The following is a 5,683-nucleotide window of genomic DNA, read 5'->3' as shown; positions in this document are numbered from 1 at the left end:
TCACCGTTGTACAAACCGACGATAGACGGTATATAACGGTGGATGATAACTGATCCATTCCTTTTTCTACCTCTTCTATACCTTGGCGAGTGTTCGACGAGTTTGAACGAGGATCGTCAAAAGTGATCAGGGTTTGACAATGGTAGGAATGTAATCTGAGTACGTTCCATTTTCCGATCGAGATAACCAATTTGAATGGCCGTGCTCGCAATGGCGAATGCATTTCGGACACTACCTTCTTAATTCTCGAGAATTTATGGCCACGCTCGTTAATTTATCCCGCTCGCTAAACTCGTGACGAGGCCTCGCTACTGTAAACAGAATTAAGAGCGGGTAAAGTTTTCACCCCTCTCCTATCTGTTGGGAAAAAAGAATACCCACGTTACCGGGTCGCTTCGTTAAACAAACTGCCAAGCGGAAGGCTATTTCTTCTTTTTCGAGACCAAGCGTGCAAAAGAGGGAGGGAGGGGGAGGGGTATAGGGGTGTGCGCGCGTGTAGGTGAACCGGTGAAAATGTGTGCACGATCCCTGAACTAGGATCCGGTTTCTATACCACTTGGAAAAACTCAGTCAGCCAGACGAGAAGCGAAAGTTTTCGAACTCGATGCGTCGGGTGCCTTACAGCCAACGAACGAGATTGAAATACCCCTCGTTTCTGCTTCTCCTTTCCAACCTTCTTCTATCCTACTCGTTTCTCGTATCCTTCTTCTCTTTTTTTTTTCTCTCTTGTCTCATTCCTTTTTCCTCTCTTTCTTTCTTTCTTCTCATCCATCCATCCATCTTTTAACTTCTTCTTCTTCTTCTTCTTTTTTCTCCCGTTTCATCGTTCGTTGGAACGCCGCGTCACTTTTATCCCCTTTCGTAGCACAGCGTGGTGCCACGTTCGATTTGTAATTCAGCGAGTTTGTTGGAACAGCGAAGTTGACGTTGTGCTCAAAAAGTAGCGTGGGGATAAAGTTTGAATGCGAAAGTTACGTGCCGCTTATACAGGCGAAGGTCGTGGTGGTGAGAGGGTGGGCCGTGGAGAGAGGGTGGCCGGGATGGTGATATAAAACCGGCGCACATGATGGGGATCTGGATCCGATAGGGAACTGTAAGTACGTTAACTTTGCCGTTTATGTTCGACGAACGAGAAACACGGAGAATTCCAGTGAGAAAAGTCAGCTGGAACACCTTGCGCCACTTCCACTCTCCCCTTCGAAACCCGAATTCTTTACGATTTTCTTCTGGCGAGTTTGCAACCTGGATTTCGCTTGTTACGCGACAGATATTTCGTGCATTTGACGTGCATTTCGAAATGTCGTTAAAATATAGTTTTCTATCGTTTCTTATTTCTTATTGTTATCGATGCCAGGCAATCGATAGATAAAAATCTTTCGTCTCTCGGATAACTCGGAGTCGTTATCTTGATCGATGTTTAAGCGAATTTAATTATCGACGAATACCTTTCTAAGCCTGATATTAAAAGATATCCGTCTTACTTCTTGGAAGAATGAAATACGTATCTTCCATTCATTTCTATCGTATATTCTTCCTTTCATCGGACTGTCAAAATAAAAAATTCGAAGTCGATTCGAAAATAGCGATCAGTTGCGATAAAGTTGGAACGAATGCACGCTTTGGTTTTTCCCGGTTCTATATAAATCTGTTCTCTTGTTTCAGTGATTTCGGAAGTAGATCTATTATCGCGTGAAAAGTTATTTTTTTCCCTTATTCTTTTTCAACGAAGGAGGAAGAGAAAGAAAGAGAGAGAGGAATTCTCGTAATTCGAAGATTCATCCTTGTTCCATCGTCGTTCCATTTTTCAATTCGAGGGAATTTTAATTCTAGCGAAGATGTGAAAAAGCGATCCGGTTCCCGCCGGAACAGTCGTTAATTATTAAAAAAATGAGACTCATTAAAATGCGAGAGCGCATCAGCTTACGGACGAGGATCGATCGAGTACATTTTACTCGAGTGTTCGCCACGGTCGGCCAAGTTTCGCTGTAATTTTCGAATATTTCTGAAAATTAATTTACCTATTATGTTACGGGGTGGAGAAGAAAGGAAGGAGGGCGCGCGCTCCACCGTTAGAAATCGAGAGATCTCGGTGGATCTTTTCGTTTCTGGATCCACTCGCGTGGAGAATAATTTAATCTCTCCCTCCCACCGTTTCACTCGTTCGCGATCAGTTTTCTCTCAGAAACTGATAAAACAAGCATGTAATTTTTCTTTCTTTTTGTTTCAGGGTTGCGACAACGGTCCGGTCCTACCGACACGCCAAGAAGCGGAGGTGAGTTGATTTATCCATATCATCCAAATATCAAATTTCCTTAGTTATTAGAAATTTTATCGACGAGTTTTAGGCAAAAATTCGCAAAAACTCGCATCGTAAAAACGTAATAATTCGAAACGCGTTTTCGGTAGATGGTAGGTAGAGCGGGGAAAGGAAGGGAGGGAAGGGTGAACGAGGGGATAATTCGATTCGGCGTAAACGAGTAATCAAAGTTGAATTCGAAACGGAAAATTGAAGCGGAGCGTGCCTTTAAACGGATTCATAGCGCGTCGGGAGGGGGAGGAGGGGGCCCGGTTTAAGCGTTAATTTTCCGAATAATGGTAAGTTGGCCGTCCGCGCTCGTTCCGGGCCGCTCATTAGCGTAATTGACGTAAGCCTCTCGATTAACGAGGGCATTTTGTAGCTGCGCGAGACACGGAAAAATGGACGGACCGCCGATAAATATTCGGCAACCGGGGAATGGCAGTGAAATAAAGATGTTAAAGCGCGACTGTCAGCCTCATAAATCGTTGACTCGTTTCCCTTCCTCCCCCTTCCGCCCGATACTTTTAAACGCGCCCACGCGATAACCCCGTATGGATAACGAAATTTCCGTGGTTTACGATTTCCTAAATTTGAAAATTCTCGTTTCCGCGCCACATTGCCTTTTCCATCGATTCGAGGCAACGCGTAAACGTAAACACCGTGTCGTACGCGGCCCATGTTATTATTATCGTATCGTACATTCGCGGAGAGGTCGTGGCGCAGTAAGCGTGGAATTTCGGTTACTGGCGGCTCTATTGCGCGAAAACTATCCTACGAATACCGGAATAAAAGGAAGACGAATGATTTTTTTCTTCCCTCTCGGAAAAACCACCCCCGTGTTCGCGCGCGGTACACGTGTTGTGCGGGAACGTGTTTCGAGCGTTACGTTCTTTTACGGGCCATTGTTAGTTTTATATATACATATATATGTGGATCGTGTACTTTTTTCCGCGTTAAACTCGTTACAGGGGGATCCAGTTTCATCGAAGAAGAATTTTTCGAATCGAAAAAGAGAGACCGTTCGAAGCTCGCTTTCCCCCGATGGAAATTATAAAACGACGTTTCACCTCGTTTAATCGTACGATGAAGTTCGATCGATTGAAGCAATCGATGACGTCGCTCGTGAAAATGTTGCTTTACATACGAGCGTGGAAAGTTTTTCTCAAGAGGCGGAAAACTCGAAAACACACTCGTTTTCTCGCTCTATAAATCGAAATGTTTTTGGATCAGCGTTAAAAGCTGCCACCGAATTCGTTTCCTATCCGTTTTATCCGAGCGCCAGAAACGGATTAAGGAGTAATGTATTCCGTTAGGAAGCAGTAAAGTCCTTTCCTCCTGACCATATCGATACGACGCTTGCTTTCGTCAAAAGCCTTGGTCGCATTCACAGCCGACGCGCGGAACACGCTTTCTCAAAGTTAAATTGCCTCGGTTTTTTCCGCGATCTGTGTGAATTTTTCCGCTTCCGTTTCACGGAGAGCGTATCGAAAGCCGGGTTACAACCGAAAATTCGTTAGAATTTTAACGAATTTTAATTTTAATCGAATTCGATTCTCCGTAATACCGGAGAATCACCTTAATTGAACATTCGAAGTGGGCTTGGAGAGGATTTGTGGACGTGGAACGACGTGGGTTAGTGGAACAGATTTAACGGGAAGGAAAGTTCGATCGAGACCGTGGATACGTCGGCTGCTTCGATGAAAATTTACATCCCGAGAAACACTTCGAAAGATCGATATCGAGACATTGATACATCGTGCATAATACGTTCGAACGATTCGAGTTTACGTTAATGAGACGTGACTAAGATAACCCTGTCTTCACCGTCGTCACGTTTCGTATTTGAAAAGACGAAACAACGGATGGAAATTTCATTAAAATCAGAATTTTCGAGCCAGATGAATCTCCTTGTTGGATACCGCATACATGAAGACGCACGTTATTTCCGTGACCGAACGTATATTTATATACACGTATATATTTTCGAAAGAATGGGTAACATCAACAACGGAATTCAAGCGTCGGTGTCCTCATTTGTAGCACAATAAGCCCTGATTTCAGTTCGAAACAGATCCCGGGAGTGTATTCTCCCTTTCCCTCCGCGTCTATACACACGAGTGTATAAGACACGGCACGGCGAAGCTAATCCGCTCGTGACATCCAGCCGGTAATTAAACTCGAATGATATTCGAAACGAAAGTTTAAATTATCTTCTCGCGCGTTCTCGGGTTATACGTACTTAGTTATACGTAGTCGGTTTTTTCTCTCGTTCGGGGTCGCATCGTTCCGTACATTCGCGCGAACTCCAACTCGGATGGCGAATAATTTTCGGTTCGAAATGTTAACGACGCGGCGCGGAGAAACGGAACGAAAACGTAGCCAAGGGTCGCTGGTCCGTTACATCCGCGAGTTTTGTAGTGGTTAACGTTTGAATTTGACGCTCGTATCTAATTCTGTTTAGCGGAGTGATCGAGATACAGCGGTGGACACATACGTGCGCATCGTGGTTGCCGAGGAAAGTTTAAATTATCCTGTCCGCCGAGAGGAAACATCCTCTTCTCCGGGGAAACGGCTCGGAGTGGATTGACCCGAGTCTGATTAGTTGGCCGCTCCGTTTTATCCTCTCCTCCTCCCTTTGATGAACCATGGTGCGGAAACAGGGGAGGGCAAGGTGTTGCAAGGTGTCCTCCTTTTTCGGGCAAACTGCGAAAAGTGCTGTTGAAGGTGGTCAGTGGTGGTCGGCGCCAATCTCGAATTCCTTTCTCGATATCTTTTCGGTTCTCCAACTTGTTCTCCAACTTTCAGAACCCTATCGTCCCTTCCTCCTCCTATTCCTTGACATCCTCTGTTTAATCAGACTTCGCTCGATGAACCGGTTACCGCCGCTTTCCCACAGATCCGTATCAATTTTCGTAATGACTCCCTTCGAGGCGCGGAGCTGCTTCATAGACACTCTCGGGTAAATGGCCCGCGGGGACAATGCGTTCGATTTAATTAATTCGGGATCGTGCTTTCTCACGTGCTATTCTCGCGTATATAATAATTGTCATTAGCTTCGAACGTGCGATTTTTTCCAACTACACGTGTATATTGTTTGGCTCGTTTTCTGGACTTTTCGCGATAATATATTCGCGATAAAAGAAAGAGTGGAAAGAGTTTCGGGATAAAATTGGATCCGTGTCGAAACGCGTGTGATAAAATGTCCGATCGACTCGCGGTCGGCAGGCTTGTCACCATTTAACGGGAGCTCGAAAACCCGGCCGCGATCCCGGAATCGGAGGGAAAAAATGAACGAAACGGAAGGAAATACGGAACGAAACGAAAACGAATTTAACTATCCACGGGCCGTCGTTCGGGCCGGAGCGGGAAACTCGTCTTTTTCTC

General features: G+C 45.2%; 1 long non-coding RNA gene across 1 annotated transcript in view; it reads left to right on the top strand.

Annotated features, from left to right (window-relative positions):
• Nucleotides 1-5,467: 5,467 nt before the first annotated feature.
• The window catches only part of LOC116185605, a 491-nt gene continuing 275 nt past the window's right edge, over nt 5,468-5,683 (top strand). The window contains exon 1 of the long non-coding RNA XR_004150461.1: nt 5,468-5,672. This is a non-coding gene — a long non-coding RNA (uncharacterized LOC116185605). The remainder of the gene's footprint in view (nt 5,673-5,683) is intronic.

The sequence above is a fragment of the Apis dorsata genome, unplaced genomic scaffold (assembly GCF_000469605.1).
Source record: "Apis dorsata unplaced genomic scaffold, Apis dorsata 1.3 scaffold_222, whole genome shotgun sequence".
Lineage (NCBI taxonomy): Eukaryota > Metazoa > Arthropoda > Insecta > Hymenoptera > Apidae > Apis > Apis dorsata.
This window is presented reverse-complemented; position numbering and strand designations above follow the sequence as displayed.